This window comes from Halichoerus grypus, chromosome 2 (assembly GCF_964656455.1).
Source record: "Halichoerus grypus chromosome 2, mHalGry1.hap1.1, whole genome shotgun sequence".
Classification (NCBI taxonomy): Eukaryota; Metazoa; Chordata; class Mammalia; order Carnivora; family Phocidae; genus Halichoerus; species Halichoerus grypus.
In genome coordinates, this window is record NC_135713.1 from 98,027,104 (window position 1) to 98,047,171 (window position 20,068).

Below are 20,068 nucleotides of genomic sequence, written 5' to 3' on the forward strand. Positions count from 1 at the left end.
AAAAGTTGATGGCAAATAGTTAATTTGGGAAAGAAAATTATTTCTGTGGCTTCAGGAAGCCAAAATCAGAATCCTCAGTACCTAGGCATTTAAAAAACTGTTATGTTTATCTTTTCTGAATATAAAAGTAATGTATACTTCTTGTATCTGTTAGTATGCTTTTAGCTACAAAATAAAACCCACTTGAGATGGCTTAAACAAAGAAGTAAATGTATTTGCTCACATAGGAGGAAATCCAGAGTTCAGGGGACTTCAAGGTTGGTTGATGTAGCAGATCAATGTCAAGTAAGACTTGGTTACTTCAGTTTGCACTCTGCTGGGAACAATTCAGTACCATCTTAAGTCCGCTTTCCCTCGGGGCCACGGTGTGGTTACTAATAAAACAGGGGCCACGTGTTTCTCCATTTCTGTCTAGAGCTGCTCCTCTAGTCTCATTTACTACATTGGGGTACATGCTCATTCCTGAACCAGTTACGGAGACTAAGACTAACCTAGCATCCACCAGTCATACCCAGTCAACTGAGGGCCAGCAACTTCTGTGGTGCTTGGGCCGAGTGGGGAGAAACACTGGCATTCTGTGAAGAAGGGGAAAAAAGGGAACAAGTATAACACATATGAAATTCACTTTGGAGAGCCCTGACCAGGAACCTTAAGTCGGTAAGCAAAAGAAGATAAAATGGACTAATAAAAAAATGCTTGATTGATTTGAAAGAAGGCAGGATAGAAGACAATGGGAACAAAGACTAGATGAGACAAATAGAAAACAAATAGCAAGATGGTAAACTTAGGGGCACCTGGGTGGCTCAGTCGTTAAGTGTCTGCCTTTGGCTCAGGTCCTGATCCCAGGGTCCTGGGATGGAGCCCTGCATCGGGCTCCCTGCTCAGCAGGAAGCCTGCTTCTCCCTCTCCCACTCCCCCTGCTTGTGTTCCCTCTCTCGTTGTCTCTCTCTCTCTCTCTCTGTCAAATAAATAAATAAAATCTTTTTAAAAAAAAAGATGGTAAACTTAAATTTGACATTAAATGTACAAGGACAAAGCATTCCGATTAAAAGACAAAGGTTGAGAGACTGGACTAAGGAAACCAAGAAAGAATCTCCTATTGCTATTTTAAAGAAAAAATTTATTGTTTTATTTTATTTATTTATTTTTTTTTAAAGAGAGAGAGAGAGGGGTGGGGGAAGGGCAGAGGGAGAGAGAGAGAGAAGCTTAAGCAACCTCCACACCCAAAGCAGAGCCCAATGTGGGGCTCGATCTCACAACCCTGAGATCATGACCTGAACCAAAATCAAGAGTCAGAGCTTAACCGATTGAGCCACCCATGCGCCCCAAGAAACAAACTTCAAATATAAGGATGCAAATAGATTGAGAGTAGAAAGATAGGAAACGATACCATAAACATGAACCAAATGATGTTGGTGTGGCCACATTAATATCGGCATGCAGAGGGGAGCCTGGGTGGTTCAGTCGGTTAAGTGTCTGCCTTCGGCTCAGGTCATGATCTCTGGGTCTTGGGATCGAGCCCTGCATCGGGCTCCCTGCTCAGTGGGGTCCTGCTTCTTCCTCTCCTCCCGGCTTGTGCTATCTCTCGCTATCTCTGTCTCTCTCGCTCTCAAATAAATAAATAAAATAAAATAAAAAATATTGGCATGCAGAACTGCAGGTGCCTAAAATAGCCAAAACTTGAAAAAGAACAGTTAGAAGAGTAAAACGGCCAGATAGCAAGACTTACCATATAAAGCTACAGCAGTTAATACAAGTGTTGACAAAACAAATAAACCAGTGAAACAGAATAGGGGCTAGAGACAGATCTGTGCCTGTATGTCAACTAATTTTTAAAAAGTTACCACTGCAATTCATCGGAGAAACAATGTTTTTTTCAACACAGCTTTGTAATCTCTAAAAACTTTGTATGCTGCCGGGTAGTCATGGATAACTGTATTCACATGGAGCTTTGTAACTTAATATAATCTGCCATCCTTCTTTCTTAAAAATAACAGTCTTAGAACTCCCTCTTTTTCTCTTTTGTGCATAAAGGTAAGGAAATAAGATGACTTATTGATTCATGTTAAAATAAAGTGTTCCAGTTTCTTTCAAAAGTTGATTTGTCATTTGGATTCTGGCTTTTGGCTTTATGGTAATTTTTTCACAGCATGTATATTTTATTTTTGTGTAGTTAAGTTCACCAATACCTTTGTGCTCCCAAAACAATATCCCAAATTTTTTTTTAAGATTTTATTTACGTAGTTGAGATAGAGAGCACAAGCAGGGGGAAGGACAGAGGGAGAGGGAGAAGCAGACTCCCCCCTTAGCAGGCAGCCCAACTCAAAGTGGGGCTCAATCCCAGGACCCTGAGATCATGACCTGAGCCGAAGAAGCTGCTTAACTGAGCCACCCAGGCACCCCTCAAATCGCCTCCCTTTAGAGAAGCAGAAAGTTCAGGTGCTTTCTTTTCTGGCCTCCACTTGCCAGCCTTCCTCCTCCCAGCCTCCCTGGCAGCTAGAACGCAAGTATGTGATGGAGGTTTAACCAAGCAGATGCTCCCACCCCAGACTTTTGACTTGGTAGCTACTGACCCAAAGCATTAAGAGCAGTGATGTCCACAAGAGTAACAGCACTGGCCACAACAATATCCAGGTTCTGGGAGCAGCAGATGCTGCACGAAATATGACAGCCGTGTCATCACTGGCAAGATTTTGGCTGTGGTCCTGCAGTTACGTGGTCTCCCTTGTCCCTGGCTTTCCTCCAGCCAGCTTCTCACAACTTCCTGGTATTTCTGTAAACAAGCCGCTTTTCAATTGATTCTCTGTTTAACCAAAGCGGGTTTCTGATGCTAAGAATGTTGATAGTTACCACAAATAAGGAGAATAGCCCTCTCCTATGCCCTGTGTCCCACCTGACCACCTGAGCACCAGGAGTCCTTTATGAAAGCAGGCCCCTTAGTTCAGGTCATGCCTCTCCACCCCTCCCTCCCCTCCTCTCTTCCCCCTCTTTTCTCCCTCTCTTCTCTCCTCCCCTTCCACCCTCCCTTCCCCTCTTCCCCTCCACCATCCCCTCCTTGCCTCCACTCCCCCCACCTTCTCCTCTCTTCCCCTTCCTTCCTCCCTTCTTTCTCCATTCCCCTCCTTTTTCTCTCCAGGGCTCAGCTATGATTCCAGATTCCAGAAGAGCAGCATTGGGGCAGATATCAGAGACATTCACCACACTGTCTCACCATCCCTCACTGCCTCAACCTCCTCCACAAACCTTCCCTGAGAAGAGCCTCCACCCAATACAATATACATACTCCTATAAATAGACCCCTGGGGCCACCATTCTAATAATTCATCCATCCTGTTCAGACAAGTTGTACTGCCAGGCTAGGACACAACTTGTGCCTAGCTTAGAATTCCCTGCTCTGGGGTGCCTGGGTGGATCAGTCGTTAAGCGGCTGCCTTCGGCTCAGGTCATGATCCCAGGGTCCTGGGATCGAGCCCCACATCAGGCTCCCTGCTCGGTAGGGAGTCTGCTTCTCCCTCTCCCTCTGCCTGCCACTCCCCCTGCTTGTGCTCTCTGTCTCTCTCTGTCAAATAAATAAATAAAATATTTTTTAAAAAAAAAGAACCCCTAACCCTGAGTAATTCATGCCTTTGGAAAATAAGCTGTCCTTTTAATGAAAATACCCTTCTAGATTATCTTTAGCAGGACTTAATTATCCCTGCTGAGCCTGACACCCACTTCCTAAAGACTTGGACCTGGCCAATTGCCTTCTTCCCACCCCCTCCTCCTCCCTGTCTTCCCCAAGTATTCACAGAGCACCTTCTAGGAATGAGGTAAGATGGGGGAGCCTCGGCGCAGTTCTCCCTCAGAGAAGTTTCACTTCACTCCATTGTGTTCTATAACCCAAGGTAAGTCTCTGCATCAGTGTCACCAAGCCTGCTGCCCTTGTAGGTGACAGAAGTCTCTTCTCTTTCCATTGCAAAGAAAATACCATCAGAGCTGAATCAGAAAAAAGGTGATATTTTACTTTTTTTTCTAAAATCAGTAATAGGGCTCTGTCAAACAAGAACCATTTGGCTACGACTCAGGAGCCATTCAATAATATCGTCCTTGCTGTCAGCTCATGGCTCAGAGGGTTTCTGGGACTCTGGCTCCTGGGAGGCTTTACCTGGAGGGCAAACGCAGGTAAACTCCCCGTGACCATGGTGATGGGGCCAAAATCTTTCAGGACCCCTGGGAACCAAAAGTTATGCACAAGAGTGTCTCAGCTACAACCACTGACAATCATTTCTGATAATCAGTTTTCCATAAATGTCAATAAGCACATGTTGACATATACATCTATTGACATATACACAGGACATATACACACATATACATAGAGTTTCATTATAAAGGCACATTTTAATAAATTTATTGACATACTTAAACACACAGTCTCCAATTCAAATACGTAGTTAAACTGCTTAAAATTTTTGTCCTATAAGTTATAGGCTAAGCCATTCACAAAATAATTAAAGCCAGCAGTCTATCTTCATTCCTGCTAAAGATGATTTTCCACAATCATGACCTGAGCAGATTTTCACAGGCCACAGGATCTCAAGGGTCAGATTTTTTGCATCTTCAAGTGCCAGAATTATGCACTTATAATCCTTCTGTCAGAGATTTAGTTAGGAGCTGGGAAGGATTATTCTAAATTAGGAACTTCAAGAGGATAAGGACAGAGGAATCCACAAGTGTCGACCCTCCAGGAGAGTTCAGAGAAGCCTCTGTCTCCACCTGCTTTGAGTAGACCTAGGTCTCTTCACCATGGAGTCCCCAAAGCACGGGCCCCTCAGCCTCAGGGAGAGCTCATTCTGGAGACGACCAGGGGCCCTGAGGTTCGGCTGCCTAAGTTCTGAGAGGGATTCATGTTCCAGTTGTTGAGGTCCCCACACACCTACCAGGTAAACATGCACCGTGAGAGAAAATTGAGGTTGCTCTTGGGTCCCTTGGGACCCAACTTGTACACTAAAATTGTGTCCACTCACAAAGTGGGACTTTAACGCCATCACTGGTGGCCTAATGGGAGTCCCATGGGATAACAATTTGTCATCATTTTTAAACCCTAGAAAGAGGCTAAATCCTTCACACTACACAGATTTAGATCCAACCCTTTGATTTTGTTCCAAATTATTGTAAAAGTCAAAGTAATTTAAACTGAAAAGATTTGTTTCTACAACTACAGGCACTTGCAAAACTCTCTAAGTATTTTTTCAGTGATCCTCATCATATATTCGTATAAGGTTTTTCATGGTTACCAAAATGTTTCCCCCCATTGCCCCATTTGTTTCATCATGAAGCCCCTCGGGGTTGAAAGGATGGGTGAGTATATCCATTTGACAGTCAAGGAAATTGACGTGCAGGGAGGCGGAAAAACTTATACAACTAGTAAGAAAGGAAAGGAACCAGGCCTCCCAAGCTTGTGCTTTGTACAGCCCAAAATAGAAACAGAGTAATACACTTTGGCATTTTCCAGGCTGAAATACAGAGGCACAAAAAACCATTAATCCTCTCTTGTAAGGTCTGCTGTTAGTGTTTTTATTTGAAAGAGAAGATGCTGGGGCACCTGGGTGGCTCAGTCAGTTAAGAGCCTGACTCCTGATTTCGGCTCAGGTCATGATCTCAGGGTGGAACCTGCTTAAGATTCTCTCTCTCTCCCACTCTCTCTCTGCCCTTTCCCACAGCGAACGCATGCTCTCTCTCTCAATAAATAAATAAATAAATAAATAAATAAATAAATAAATAAAAAGAAAGACGATGCTGACCATAAATAATTTTCTATCTATATTTTCCAAAAGAAAAGAGAGAGGGAGAGGGGAAAAGATAGAGATTGGCTGATTATCAGGACTAAATTATGGACGGATATAAGAGCGTTTATTTGTCAACAGGTAGATGGTGGCCACAGCATTTATTTCTCAACAGGTAGATGGTGGCCACCTGCATAGGTGTCACCTACTTTGTGCAATAGTGATACTCCGTCACCACTGGGGTATCAACTAGAATTTCATAAATCAAATTATATTTTAAAGGACCAAAGTCATTATTTGAGGGCCAACTTCGGAAAATTTATGAAAAATGTAAAATTAGTGTCTAATTTTTTTTATGTGAATATACCCTGTTTCAACAATTCTAAAGTGGTGCACTTTTTTTCCCCTCATTTTAACCTCTCTCAAATCAGCAAGCTTCTCTGAAAGCGGGATGCAGTCAATATGTCATACAATAACTGGCCACCAGGTGGCAGTCATGATGTAGTGTAATGTGACCTCTTCCATTGACTCCTTCGCACAGGATCCAGAAATTGTCAACTTCAAAAGCACCTTAGATTTGATGAAATACACAATGCCTTGTTTTAAACAAAATATAACTACAGCAAGAGTTGATTTTAAGTGGTGGATCAGATAATAACACCGGGAACTAGGTTCTATTTTAATTCTAGCGTTAGAATTCACCGACAGTGAAGCCTTGAGACGAGAGGCACCACCCTCAACCGCATAAAGGCAGAAGGCCCTCTCCCTCCCTCCCTCCCTCCCTCCCTCCCTCACTCTCTCTCTCTACCCATGACCTGGATCTATGGCCCCAGGTGTGCTTGGTACCCTCCAGGACTTGAGTAATAAACCTTGTGTTTTTTGTTGTTGTTTTTTTAAGTTCCCCCACGATTGTTGTTGAGGTACAATTTGCAGTCATACAGAAGCCCCAGGGCAGGTCCAGCTGCAGCACTGGTTGGGGAAATGTCTATGAGGGTTTGCCACAAGTAGAAAGGGTGCAGGCATTCCTAGCTGATAGTATCACTACCAGTCGGCTGAGACTAACAGAAAACAACTATGTTATAATAGCTCATACCATTATTTTATGTGTGTGACCTCTTATAGTTTGTGGCATAGTTAGACACTTACAAGACGCACTTTGCACTAGAAGAGAATTATTTCCTTCTTTCCACTCCAGCCTTCTGTCCATCTGTCCTCACTGCATATTTTATAAGCATACAAATCAGTATGATTCAAATATCCCTAAAAAAGACAGCCAATCTTCAAAGAGGTTAATAAGACATGACCTATTGCATGAAAAGGGGGGGGAGGGGAAGGTGGTTCAAAAACAACGAAAATGTCAACAAAGAACCCGGTTAGCAGTACAGATATAAAGATGCTACACTTGCGATAAGCTTGATTAACAAAACAATGAAGGCAATTAGAAAAGTTTTAATAAAACATTCTGATGTTGAAAGCTTATCTTTGATGAGTTGGAAAAGCAAAGAAAAATAATCCTGAACCATTTCCCAGTTTAGAAAGATTTTGTTTATCCTTCTTTGCTAGAGTTGGAGCCAACAATTCTGATGGTTTGGATTAGCTCTTAATATTTCTAGCTATTGGGGTATTCAAATCACTGGTTCATTTTTGGCAATAAGCTGTCTCTCCACAGACAACAGCAACAAGGAAACGAATCTTCTCCACACACAAGTCACAAGATTTCTCTCTCCTTTTACCACTTTGACCAGTGGCCTTTAGTCAGAAATAGGCAAAGGGAAGTCGTAAGCCCAGGACACCAACACACCAAGGAGATCTGTGTAATACCCTTTGGTCCTCCTCAGTTTCCAGGCTTTCCAATGTGCTCAGCTGTCCACTAAGTTTTCCAGGCTCCCAGCCAACTAACCTTTCCTGTTAAACATCTCAGTCACATTAAAAAAAAAAAAAAAAAACAGAACTATGGTATTGAACCTGGGGCCTTGTAGCAATACCAGGGGGAGAGGCAAAGTTAGTGTGGATAAGAGGCTCATGAAGTTTTTATGGCTTGTCAGAGATGAAAAGAGTCTTTTTATCTGGGAAATTATTTTAGTCTCGAAACAAAGCTCATGTGTTCATTTATTCATTCACTTTGTAAATTCATTCACACTACAAACAGTGAATGAAAGTAATTAGAGTTTCAGAATCAGATGAACCTGGATTCAATGCCTGACTTTGACAATGCTTTGCCTGAACCTGTTTCCTCACCTGTAAAAATTAAATAATAATACTCCATTTGAGGGTTTTTCTAAGGATTTGAAATAATGTATATACAATTACTGGTGCATGATAATTTCTTAATAAATGAGAGCTATAATTATTACTATTATATTATTATTAATATTATCTCTATCAAGTAACACAAGCCCCCAACTCAATCCTCCATATTTACCTAAGGAGGGTTCTTCTTCTTAGCCAGCTTCTTTAGCCTGACAGAGAAAAATTCCCATTCCTACTAGCTTTTTATTGCCTCATTTCAACGATGGGAGATCTCACCCCCTGACAAAGACTTCTTCTTGACCAAACTTTTAGTCAGGCTCCTCTGAGCCCTCTTCTTGACTTGACTTTGCCTTTGGCTTTGGCCTACTCCCTTGACCTTGGCCGGCTGAGTCCAGTCTTGCATCCCTTGCCGTTGATAGCTGGGCACGTTGGCCCACTTTAGCAAGGGTCCCCCTACCCTTAATGGCTAATCAAGTTCCTCTTAATAACTTTCCATCCACAGACCCCCTCACTCTGCTCATTAGCTATAAATCCTCAATTATTTTTGCTATAGTTGGAATTGAGTTTCCTCTCCCCTACTGCAAAAGTCTCAAATGAAGTCTTCCTTAACATTTTAACAAGAGTCAGAATAATTTTTCTTTTACACCCTTTATATCCACATATCTATTTCTGACTGAATGGTGGTGTCATTACCCATAAGGACAGAAAATGGAACTTGGTCTCCCATAGAGTAAGGACATGTCACCCAGGGAACGCCATTGATCCCCTGAAGCCCAGCCACCGCTAATCTACATGCCACATTGGACATAAACCCCATCCTCTGAAGCGGAACCACAGGGCTGGCCCCACTCAAACCCTTGAAGGAAGTGCAGCTGGCCGTCTAGGCCAGACCTCCTCCACAGGTCGAGCCCCTGTCATCCAGAAAAGCTCACTGCTGCTCCTTCATAGTAGTCTCTGTCCCTGGGGCTGCCTGCCCTTGGGGCACCTGGATGGCCCGCTCGGTTGAGCATCTGAGTCTTGATTTTGGCTCAGGTTATGATCCCAGGGTCCTGGGATCAAGCCCCGTGTCAGACTCCAAGCTCAGTGTGGTGTCTGCTTGTCCCTCTCCCTCAGGCCCTCCCCCTCCTTGTGCACACTCTTTCTCTCTCTCAGATAAATAAAATCTTTATATAAAAAAAAAAAGAAAAAAAAACCCCACAAAGCCTGCCCTTGTCCTCTGTCAATTAATTCCTCTGATTAAACTCACCCATTTTGTGTTCTTAGTCCCTCAGACTCGGGGGCTGACTCCTTGGCCGCTCTGACAGCAGTCCTGTGAGGGGGGCAAGCTGCCCTGCCTGCCGGGTCCTCCTCATACAGTCGCACCGCTCATGTTGTGGAGGCTTTCGCTGACTCACAATTTTGGAGGGCTCACAGCTTCTGCGTTTTCCTGCTGATAGCAATGAGCCGGGCCCTTGTTAAACACAGATTGCCCGGCATCTCCCCCAGAGAATCCAAAGCTGGGCTGGAGCCCAGGAATTTGGGTTTTTAAGAACCACTCCAAGGGATTCTTAGATTTAGGGAAGACTGGGAGACACTGGAATTCTCCTGGTGTCCTGACGGTTTCATGGAAGAGGACGCGGAGGCCCGTCGAAGAGCGAAGGCTCACTCGGGGGCCTGACTGCCCCGTTCGCAGACCCAAGTCTCGGTTCAGGTTTCCCGCCGTCCGTCTGTCACCGGCCTCTGCAGGAGGAAGCGGGAGGCTCGGACGCCGGGAGCTGCAGGCGCCATGCCGGCGGGCGGAGAGTCATCGCCTCCCCTAGTGCCGTGCGGCCGGTCAGCGGGCCGGTCTCCCTCCCGTGCTGGAAACCGGAGAGGAGCAGGCGCGGGCCAGGCGATGACTGCAGCTTCCCTGGGCTCTTTCTGTGGGCCTGTTCCCTGCCCTACGGACCACGAAGGCCGGCAGCGGCAGGGTCTCCAGTGACCTTGAACTAGAGTCACTTTATCCATCTGGACCCCAGCGTCTTCATGTGGAAAATAAGGTAATTGGACCAGACTAGGATCTCAAAACTTTTCCCAAGAAAGAGTCCCCTGATGGGCCCAGGAGCTAAGAAGGGAGTTAGAGCAAGGGAAGAGTTGGGGCTGATGGTGCAGAAGAAGAAGGGAAGGAAAGGAATCTGTAAGCAGCTCTCGGAGGTAAGCCATCCTGGAGCGGGAAGGGGACGCAGAGGGGAGACAGGACAGCTCCCTCTGCTGTGGGTTCCGGCCCCCGGGGGACTGAAGGAACCCCTTCACGCTCTTGGACAACGATTGCAGGCCCCAACGCTCACCAGGTGACTCTCATTTTAATTTTTATTAAAATGTTATTTCAATATGTAGAACCATGAAACAATGTATAAACTCCATGTTTATAGATTACTATATAACTGAAGAAAAAATAGAAATCAACTACCATAAAGGTAGTAAAATGCAGATCTGCAAATTAATTTAATGTGATAGGTAAGTGGATGGTAGTAGTGCTCTGAATCATAAAAATATCAATTTGGGGTTAATGGTAGAAAAAATGTTAGCTCAGTTTTTGTTTCCGTATTGTGAGTTTGAAAATACAACTCCTGGGAATGCCTGTTTGCATACAAAACAGGAGTGTTAATATGTCCCTTTGTTTGTAGTTCAGGAGAAACAAAACTTTCACTTAACGAACACTCTGTAGGCGCGCAATGCAGATGTCACTTGAAAACTCTAAGGTTCTCTCTTCATTTGAAGATACTAGTCTGCATTCAGTGGACAACTAATCCAGTTATTGTTGTACTCCAGAACAGAACCGTTCTTCAGGGCATACTTCCTACTAAAATATTTTTTAATTTAATAACTAAAGGATGATATTATCAAAGACTGAGACCTCAGTGCACATCTACTGGAAATGTGGACGTGGATGTTATGGGGCAAGTTACTTTTTAGTCTGTCATGCCTGTATTTTGTGGGTCCTGAGATGACTCAATTCTCCCACCACATTTCTGTGTTCAGTCTGCTGCAAAAAATCTCAGTGATAGAGCATACCATGAAGTCCACTGAATTTTGCTTGGTATAAACTCAAAGAGAGGCACAAATTAAAGGATAAAAACAAAGATTCTGGTGATATATTCCATTCCTCAGTTGTGATCCTCCAGATAATTCAGATTATGCTTATTATGACTGTTGCAGATGATCATCACAATGAAAACAAAAATTTAGCTTTTTTTTTTTTTTTTTACAGGATATATTTGCAGATTCTTGGGAAACTGTTCATGAACTCTGAGAAAGGTGAGACAAGAAGAAGTTAAACTCTATTAAGCCCAGCTCCGTCACTAACTAGCTTTCCATGGTTGGACAGGTGTTCACATCTCTGGGATTTGTTTCCTCAACTATGAAATGGTCCTGCAAATCCCATTTACCTCAGCAACTCACTCCGAAGTTGATGAGACAGTGTATACGTAGGTGCTTAAACAATCCTCATGCTGCTTACAGATGGGAAACGCGATCACAGCGGCAGGGGCGTGTGGCCGCAGATTTACCTCCAAAAGCTTTAAAATGTGCTAGCCAGTCATTCCTGAGTAGCATGGGACAGACATGAGTGGCTCCTGGTCCTTGTGGTCCTCCCTGTCAGCGCCACTCCAGAGCAAGTTAGGATGGTGGCCATCACTTAGTGGGCTGAAAAGATCTTAAAAGCAATTAGGGCCTGTTCATTGCTTTCTGCTGCCCCCTTCAGTTTGGAAGTTGGTCTTGCACCAGATGGAGTCTGAGCTGCAAATGAGGAAACTGGCAGGATGAAGGGTGGTGGGCACCCCAGCTCAACATTCTAGCCCCTAGGCACCTCCGAATCCCACTGCCTGAAGCTTGTCCTGAGCCGCTGCAGGCCCTCAGGCTTCCAGGCCTTGTGTAAGCCCCTCTGTTCCTCTCTCAGTCTGCAAAATTCCTTCTCCCCCCTTGGTGTTCTGGCTTGGTTAAGATGCGTTTTAGGGCCCAGAGACCCCATAAAGTTTCCTCATGTCTGCTGACCTGCGGTCGAATGATTTCCAGCTGCACATTAGCCACTGAGGTAATGAAGGCATGCTCTGTTGCTCTAATTCCATTTTAATGACACAGGTCTATGTTAATTCTAATTCTATTTTAATAATTAGTTTTTGCATTAGCTTTTGAATACCTTTCAGGACTGTCACACTAAATAAGCAGTGACTTCTTAAAAGTAGCTTCCTTTCTTGTTTGCCACTCACAGCCTCATTATCCTTTAGAGTAGAGAAATAATTTCCAGATGAACCACATAGGGTGCACAAGAGAATCCAGTGGGGTCAGAGAAAAAAAATATTAGAACTTTAGAAAATTAGAATTTAATTTCATCCTTCTTAAATTTCAATTTTGGACAGTGTTTTACAATACATATAATATATTAGTGGGCAAGTATAGGTGTAGATTTATAAATAAGTATTTACATATTGTGGGGGAATGCTAACTTTATTTCATTTATTTATTCTGTTATTGAAGGGATATACAGTCATAAAAGTTTGGAGAGCTCTATTCTAGAGGAGTATTTATCATCCTATTCATCCTAGTTGTGTTTCACAATCACCAAGGGAGCTTTTCAAAAATTTTTATTTTGCCCCAAACCCATCCTGGACTCAGTGAGCCAATCTTCAGGAACGAAGCATGAAATATGTGAATTTTTTAAAAGTAACCCCTAATGATTTTGATGCAAACCCTCCTGCTAAAAATCGCATTGTTCTCCAGACTGTAAGCTCACCAACGGCAAACTATATCGATCTATCTTGTTCACTGTTGTACCTACAGAGTCCAGCACACTGCCTGACATAGGTGTTCATAAATATTTGCTGAAGGAATGAATGATAAACAAATGAACCTCTATCCAGAGACAGCCACGGATAACTCTTCCAGCCTTTTCATCCTCAATATTTTTATTTAATAGTTTTATGCTTTTGAGAACCCATCATACATAAAACTGAGTAGGTTTTAAATCAATTTTAGTAAACACGTATTTAATATTTAAAGTGACTAAAGTGTTTTAGCATTGTTTAGCATTTAGTATTTTCTATTATAAATTGCAGTATGTAAAAAAATCTTCCTACATATAGCTTTATTCTGTATGTTCTATTTTTTTTAATTTTTAATTTTATTTATTTGAGAGAGACAGTGAGAGAGAGAGCACAAGAAGGGGTAGGGTCAGAGGGAGAAGCAGACTCCCTGCTGAGCAGGGAGCCCGATGCGGGACTCGATCCCTGGACTCCGGGATCATGACCTGAGCCGAAGGCAGTCGCTTAACCAACTGAGCCACCCAGGGGCCCTGTGTATATCCTGTTATATGCATAGGGGAGAGTCCTAAAAGTGGGATTTCTAAGTTAAAGATTAAGGACATATTAAAGGCTGTAGATACTTGGGAAGGACAAATTAACATTGATCTCAGGAGCTGGAGACTCCTGTTTGAGGAGCAAGGGCTGACAGGGTTTTTGTGATGCAGCAGAGAGAATTTTCTGGAGCCTTGTGGTGTGGCCAAAAGACTTGGAGGTCTGATTGAGTTCCAGTCTCTGTTCTAGCATTTAGTGGCTGCGACACTGAGAGTCTTTAAGCTTAAGTTTCACCAATAAAGTGACTGTTCACAGCTACATGACAGGGCTGTTGATTCCTTTAAACTATTAAGTGTTAGAAAATAATTAATATTTGTACTTGATATCGTTCCAAAGGGACAAAAGCCTTAGAGTCTAGGAGTGGCTCCCAAGAAAAGATTCCATCCCATCTGTCTTCTATTAAAATCTACTGTTTGCCCACAAGGGGGTTTGAATGCTGATTTCCCTAGGATGGGGGTCCAGAAGTGCCACAGCTGCAGACTTGGGCCCCTGAAGATGGTTCAGAGATATTCAGGAACTTGGGCCAGCGGGCTGCCTCAGAAACACCAAGGGTCTCCATGTCTGGGAAGGTAGGGCTGCTGAACTTGGACAAAAATGATCAGGAGCAGACTGAGCACTCTGTTTTTCTCTTCATGGCATGCCAATGAAACCAGTCAGGCCAGTTCTCGTGGTGCCAAGCCACTCAAGGGAAACAGCTCGCCTCTCCTGCTCCTCAAGGACTGCCAACTCCAGAAACCACCAAGTGACAGCCTTTGGAATGTCTGGTTGGAACCCAAGACCAAAGTCTGCATGTCATCTTGGGTATATGGCTCTTGTTCTCAAGCTTTGGTGTGGATAAGAATGACCCAAGAAACTCAAACATACGTAGACCCCCTGCCCCACTCACTAGACACTCAGATTCTGCAGGTCTGGGTGTGGAGGCAGGAATCTGCATTTCCTTCAGTGATTCTGATGTAGATAGTTTGAAAACCAGGTTTTGGAAAACATTGGCATAGTACAAATAGACCTTGGTAGGGAAAGAGAAGATCTGGGTTTGAGGTGACATCATTCTACTTATACCAGCATAAACCTCAGAAGGTATTTCACCTCACTGGCTCTGTTTCTTCATTTTATTTATTTTTTATGTATTTCTTTTGTTGTTGTTATATTAGTTTAGTTTACAGTTCAGTTTTTTGTTATACTAGTTTATTTGGTTATATTAGGTGTATGACGTAGTGATTTAACAATTCCATACATCACTCAGTGCCCATGTGTTTCTTCATTTTAAATCTTCATTTGCACAACTGGGAGAGCAAAGCTCACTTGTCAGAAGGCTGGTCAAACTTACTTGTTAGAAGATTAAATTAGAGACTGTAGACATCGAAAGCACCACTATAACTCAAAGCATAGATTTAAGGTCCTGTCATTTTGGCTACCCGCTTTCACCCTAAGATAACGATGGACAACACCTAGCTAGTTAACAAGGCCCTCAACACAAGTCTCTGCCCTGAAATGCAGACTTGTTCTTTGTGCTTGTGTTCTGCTGGAACTGGGCAATGCTGGCCTCCCACCAGGCAATGTGTCCAGATTTTCTGCATGGCATTCCTTGTGCTCAGAGTTATGGCTGCTGTGACCGGTCTTGGGATCAGTTTTGGGATACCAGTAAAACCTGCAAGTATGTGTGTCCCCTACGTGGCAGATCTGCCAATAATTCCCTCAACAAACAAGAATATATTTATTCCCCATATATTTCCAAAATGGCGGAGTCTCCTGAGATGGGTGATTTGGGGTGAGTCTACTGACAACAGGCAATTGGCATGTGGTATGTGCCAACCATTGCTCTGAACATTAAATATATCTCATCTTTATTTCATTCCTTTCAGCCGTCTTGAGAGGTGGCTGTTATCACCATTTTGAAGAGAGACGCAGGGAGTCTTGCCCAAGATCATATAGCTGGTAAAACCGTAAGACAAGGTTCCAATCCAGGTCTGCCCAACTCTGAAGTTTACACAGAACGTTGACTCTACCTTCAAGGAGTTTGTGTTGTAATTAGGGAGACTAGGGAAATGGTGAACAGTATAGAAGAGTGTATAATTTAGTATTAAATTAGATGGGTGGGGTGTTAAATATCATTAGTGATTTGAGAGAAGTAAGCTACAATCACAATGCCAAGCATGTTGTGGATTAAGGGAATACAAACTGTGGTGTTAATCTGCCTCTTACTTATAAACCTAGTTCCAACTACAAAACATTCAAGATGCAAAATGCACTTTCACAAAATCCTCATCAACTCTACACCTAAATCTAAAGTGAAATTTCAGCTTGTTTACCACTCCATAAACCAAACCAGAATTTTCAGGAGATACATTATCTTAGGTGTAGATATATTTGAGATTTAAGTATTATCAATCTGCTCTTCACATCTTAACTTCAAAATTTTATAATTCAAAAATATTTTTTAAATACCATCACATTATTCTGACAAACTCCCACTCATTTCTGAGGGAGTAGATCCATTGCATTTAAACAATGATGCCAGTTTAACTCAACATCCTCTTGAAGCTGTTGTAACAAGCTTTCTTGGTTCCCATTTCTAGCTAAGAAAATAGTGGAGGGGGCTACATAGAACCAGTCTGAGGCAAAGCTCAAGCCAGAGCCCAGCCTTGTTGACTCCTTCTCAGTCACCTCACTCATTCCTTCTCAGACAAGAGTGAGTCCACACTTGTTTGCCCAAATGCCAGTTGTATTGCGAGAAATGGAAACTAAGTAAAGCCTAGAGAGTTTGGGAGGATGGAAGAGGAAAAAGAAAGAAAAGGAGAAGAAATAATGGGGGAAAGAACAATGGAAAGAAGCAGAAGAGGAAGGAGGAAACAGGTTACTGTATTATTAAAGCTTGATGTCCATGGTCATGGATGCATATGCCTACATGCAGTACTTGTCTTACAAATCTCCCAGATTTGCCATATGGACAATGTAAAACAGCTTCACAGCAACTTGGCCTCTTGTGTGAAGATCTCACGACTCGCTTGCCACGCTCCCTGCTTTGTAACAGCAAATTGGACTGCAGTCACGGCAAAGATGAATCTGCTACCTGCTGGGGTGAGGTGGTCAGATAATCAAAATTAAAGAATAGTCACCAGCAACTAATAACTAAAATCCAGAATTATACTTAAAACATTATCATGCAGGAATGTTTTCTATTAGAAATAATGCCTCTATATAATATAGGCCAAATGCTCAGCAAAATTTGATATTCAAGGGTCCCAACCAGAAGACTGGACATACATGGACAAGGTGTGTGACAAAGATCATCAGATGAATCAAGTAAAACTGAAAATACATGTAATTGCTGTTTTTTTATGGTGATTTATAAATCCAATTTGCCAGATATTATTTATGTGATGAAAATAACTGATGTTTTATATTTATCCAAAATGATATTTTAGGGGGAAAAATGCCTCACTTTGCGTAATTCCATAATTGTGGATGTTCCTACTCTTTACCTATATGGTAACTGATGGCGTTTTTGTTTTGCCATAATTTTTTTTTTTTTATTGAAGTATACTTGACACACAATGTTACATTAGTTTCTGGTGTATAACATAATGATTCAACGACTCTGTATGTTACACTATGCTCACCACAAGTGTAGCTCCCATCTGTCACCATACAAGGCTATTACAATACCACTGACTTTACTCCCTATCCTGTGCCTTTCATCCCCGTGACTTATTCATCCCATAACTAGAAGCCTGTACCTCCCGCTCTCCTGCACCCATCCCCCTACTCCCCCCCTCTCCTCTGGCAACCATCAGTTTGTTCTCTGTATTTATGGATCTGTTTCTGCTTTTTGTTTGTTTATTCATTTGTTTGATTTTTTAGATTCCACATATAAGTGAAACCATATGGTATTTGTTTTTCTCTGACTTAATTCACTTAGCATAATACCCTCTAGGTCCATCCATGTTGTTACAATGGCAAGATTTCATTCTTTTTTGTGGCTGATATTCCATTGTGTATATATACTACATCTTCTTTATCCATTCATATGTCTATGGACATGGGCTGCTTCCACACCTTGGCTATTGTAAATAATGCTGCAACAAATATAAGGGTGTATATATCTTTCTTGAATTAGTGTTTTTGTTTTCTTTGGGTAAATATCCAGTAGTGGAATTACTGGATTGCGTGGCATTTCTTTTTTTAATTTTTTTGAGGAACCTCCATACCGTTTTCCACAGTGTGTGCACTAATTTACACTTCTACCAACAATGCACAAGAATTCTGTTTTTCTCCACATCTTTCCCAATACTTGTTATTTCTTGTCTTTTTGATACTAGCCATTCTGACAGGTGTAAGATGATATTGTGGGTTTGATTTGCATTTTCTGATGATTAGTGATATTGAACATCTTTTCATGTGTCTGTTGGCCATCTGTATGTCTTCTTTGGGAAAATGTCTCTTCATGTCCTCTGCCTATTTTTTAATTGGATATTAACTTCTTATTGGATATGTCTTATCCAATAATAAATATCCAATATTTCATATCTTATGAAATATCTTATTGGATATTTGCTAATATCTTCTTCCATTCATTAGGTTGCTTTTTTGTTTTATTGATGGTTTCCTTCATTGTGTAAAAGCTTTTCATTTTGGTGTAGTTCCAATAGTTTATTTTTGCTTTTGTTTCCCTTGCCTCAGAAGACATATCTAGAAAAATGTTTCTATGCCCCATGTCAAAGAAATTACTGCCCATGTTTTCTTCTAGAAGTCTCATGGTTTCAGGTCTCACATTTGATGGTCTCTAATCCATTTTGAGTTTATTCTCTGTATGATGTAAAAACAAAGTGGTCTAGTTTCATTCTTTTGCATGTAGCTGTCCAGGTTTCCCAGCACCATGTGATGAAGAGACTGTCTTCTCCCCATTGTATATTCTTGCCTCCTTTGTTGTAGATTAACCATATGAGTGTGGGTTTATTTGTGGGCTCTCTCTTCTGTTCCATTGATCTATGTGTCTATTTTTTTAAATTTTTTTATTGTTATGTTAATCCCCATACATTACATCATTAGTTTTAGATGTAGTGTTCCATGATTCATTGTTTGTGCATAACACCCAGTGCTCCATGCAGAACGTGCCCTCTATAATACCCATCACCAGGCTAACCCATCCTCCCACCCCCCTCACCTCTAGAACCCTCAGTTTGTTTTTCAGAGTCCATAGTCTCTCATGGTTCGTCTACCCCTCCGATTTCCCCCCCTTCATTCTTCCCCTCCTGGTATCTTCTTCTTTTTTTTTTTTTTCTTAACATATATTGCATTATTTGTTTCATAGGTACAGATCTGAGATTCAACAGTCTTGCACAATTCACAGCGCTTACCAGAGCACATACCCTCCCCAGTGTCTATCACCCAGTCACCCCATCCCTCCCACCCCACCCCCCACTCCAGCAACCCTCAGTTTGTTTCCTGAGATGAAGAATTCCTCATATCAGTGAGGTCATATGATACATGTCTTTCTCGGTTTGACTTATTTCGCTCAGCATAATACCCTCCAGTTCCATCCACGTCGTTGCAAATGGCAAGATCTCATTCCTTTTGATAGCTGCATAATTTATCTGGGTCTATTTTTGTGTCAGTACCATATTGTTTTGATTACTATAGCTTTGTAGTATATCTTGAAATCGGATTTTGATGCTTCCAGCTTTGTTCTTCTTTCTCAAAATTGCTTTGGCTTAATTGAAGTTTTGGGTTTTTTAAAAAACTTTTATTTATTTATTTATTTTGAGAGAGAGAGTGAGAGTGCAGCTGGAGCGACAGGGGCTGAGGGAGAGAGAGAATCTCAAACAGACTCCCTGTTGAGAGAAGATCCTGAAGCAGGGCTTGACCTGGGGCTTGATCTCACCACCCTGAGATCATGACCTGAGCCGAAATCAAGAGTCAGGCACTTAAAACTGATTGAAACACCCGGGTTCCCTGCTTAATTGATGTTGTTTTTTTTTAAAGATTTATTTATTCATTTAAGAGAGAGAGCACACGCATGAGCAGGGGGAGGGGCAGAGGGAGAGGGGGAAGCAGACTCCCCACAGAGGGGAGATACCATGTGGGTCTCGATCCTAAGACCCTGAGATCATAACCAGAGCCAAAACCAAAAATCGGATGCCTGACTGAGGCACCCAGATGCCCGTAATTCATGTTTTAATGAGTTCTTGGAGTAGATACCCTTACATTTCAACTACATAAATTAATTTATACTTAGAAACCTTCCTAAGGATATTTACATTCAGGATTAAGCAATCCTATCATTTCCAGTAGTTTGCATATTTAAAGTAGGTGAGTTCTCTAGCTAGGAAGCAAATACAGTCAGATTTGCAGTTTAACAAAGGAAATAATCTTGGTGGGCAACTCTTGTCTGATACCAGATTTCTTTGGAAATTTTGGTAAAGATCAAAGAAAAGTCTTTTGAACACTTTGTCTCTCAAAGATTTTTTTACTTAACCTTTGCTCCTTCTCCACCACTCTCCTCTCTGCCTCCCACAGTGCTCTCTATGGTAGTTTAGCACTGCAGCAAGCCCCATCACTTTATAATCTGGCAAGGGTGGATTATTCTAAAATCATGGTGGTAGATACAATTCTAATACCTCATGGCCCCAGTCACTATGTGAAAGACTTACCAGAAATATTGTACACTTGGGGCGCCTGGGTGGC

General features: G+C 42.2%; 1 long non-coding RNA gene across 1 annotated transcript; it reads left to right on the forward strand.

Moving 5' to 3' along the window:
• Positions 1-9,156: 9,156 nt before the first annotated feature.
• On the forward strand, positions 9,157-17,882 carry LOC118528385 (uncharacterized). The gene is made up of 4 exons (XR_004913618.2): positions 9,157-10,033; positions 11,245-11,291; positions 15,247-15,349; positions 16,319-17,882. It is a non-coding gene; the product is annotated as an uncharacterized LOC118528385 (long non-coding RNA).
• The last annotated feature ends 2,186 nt before the right edge of the window (positions 17,883-20,068 follow it).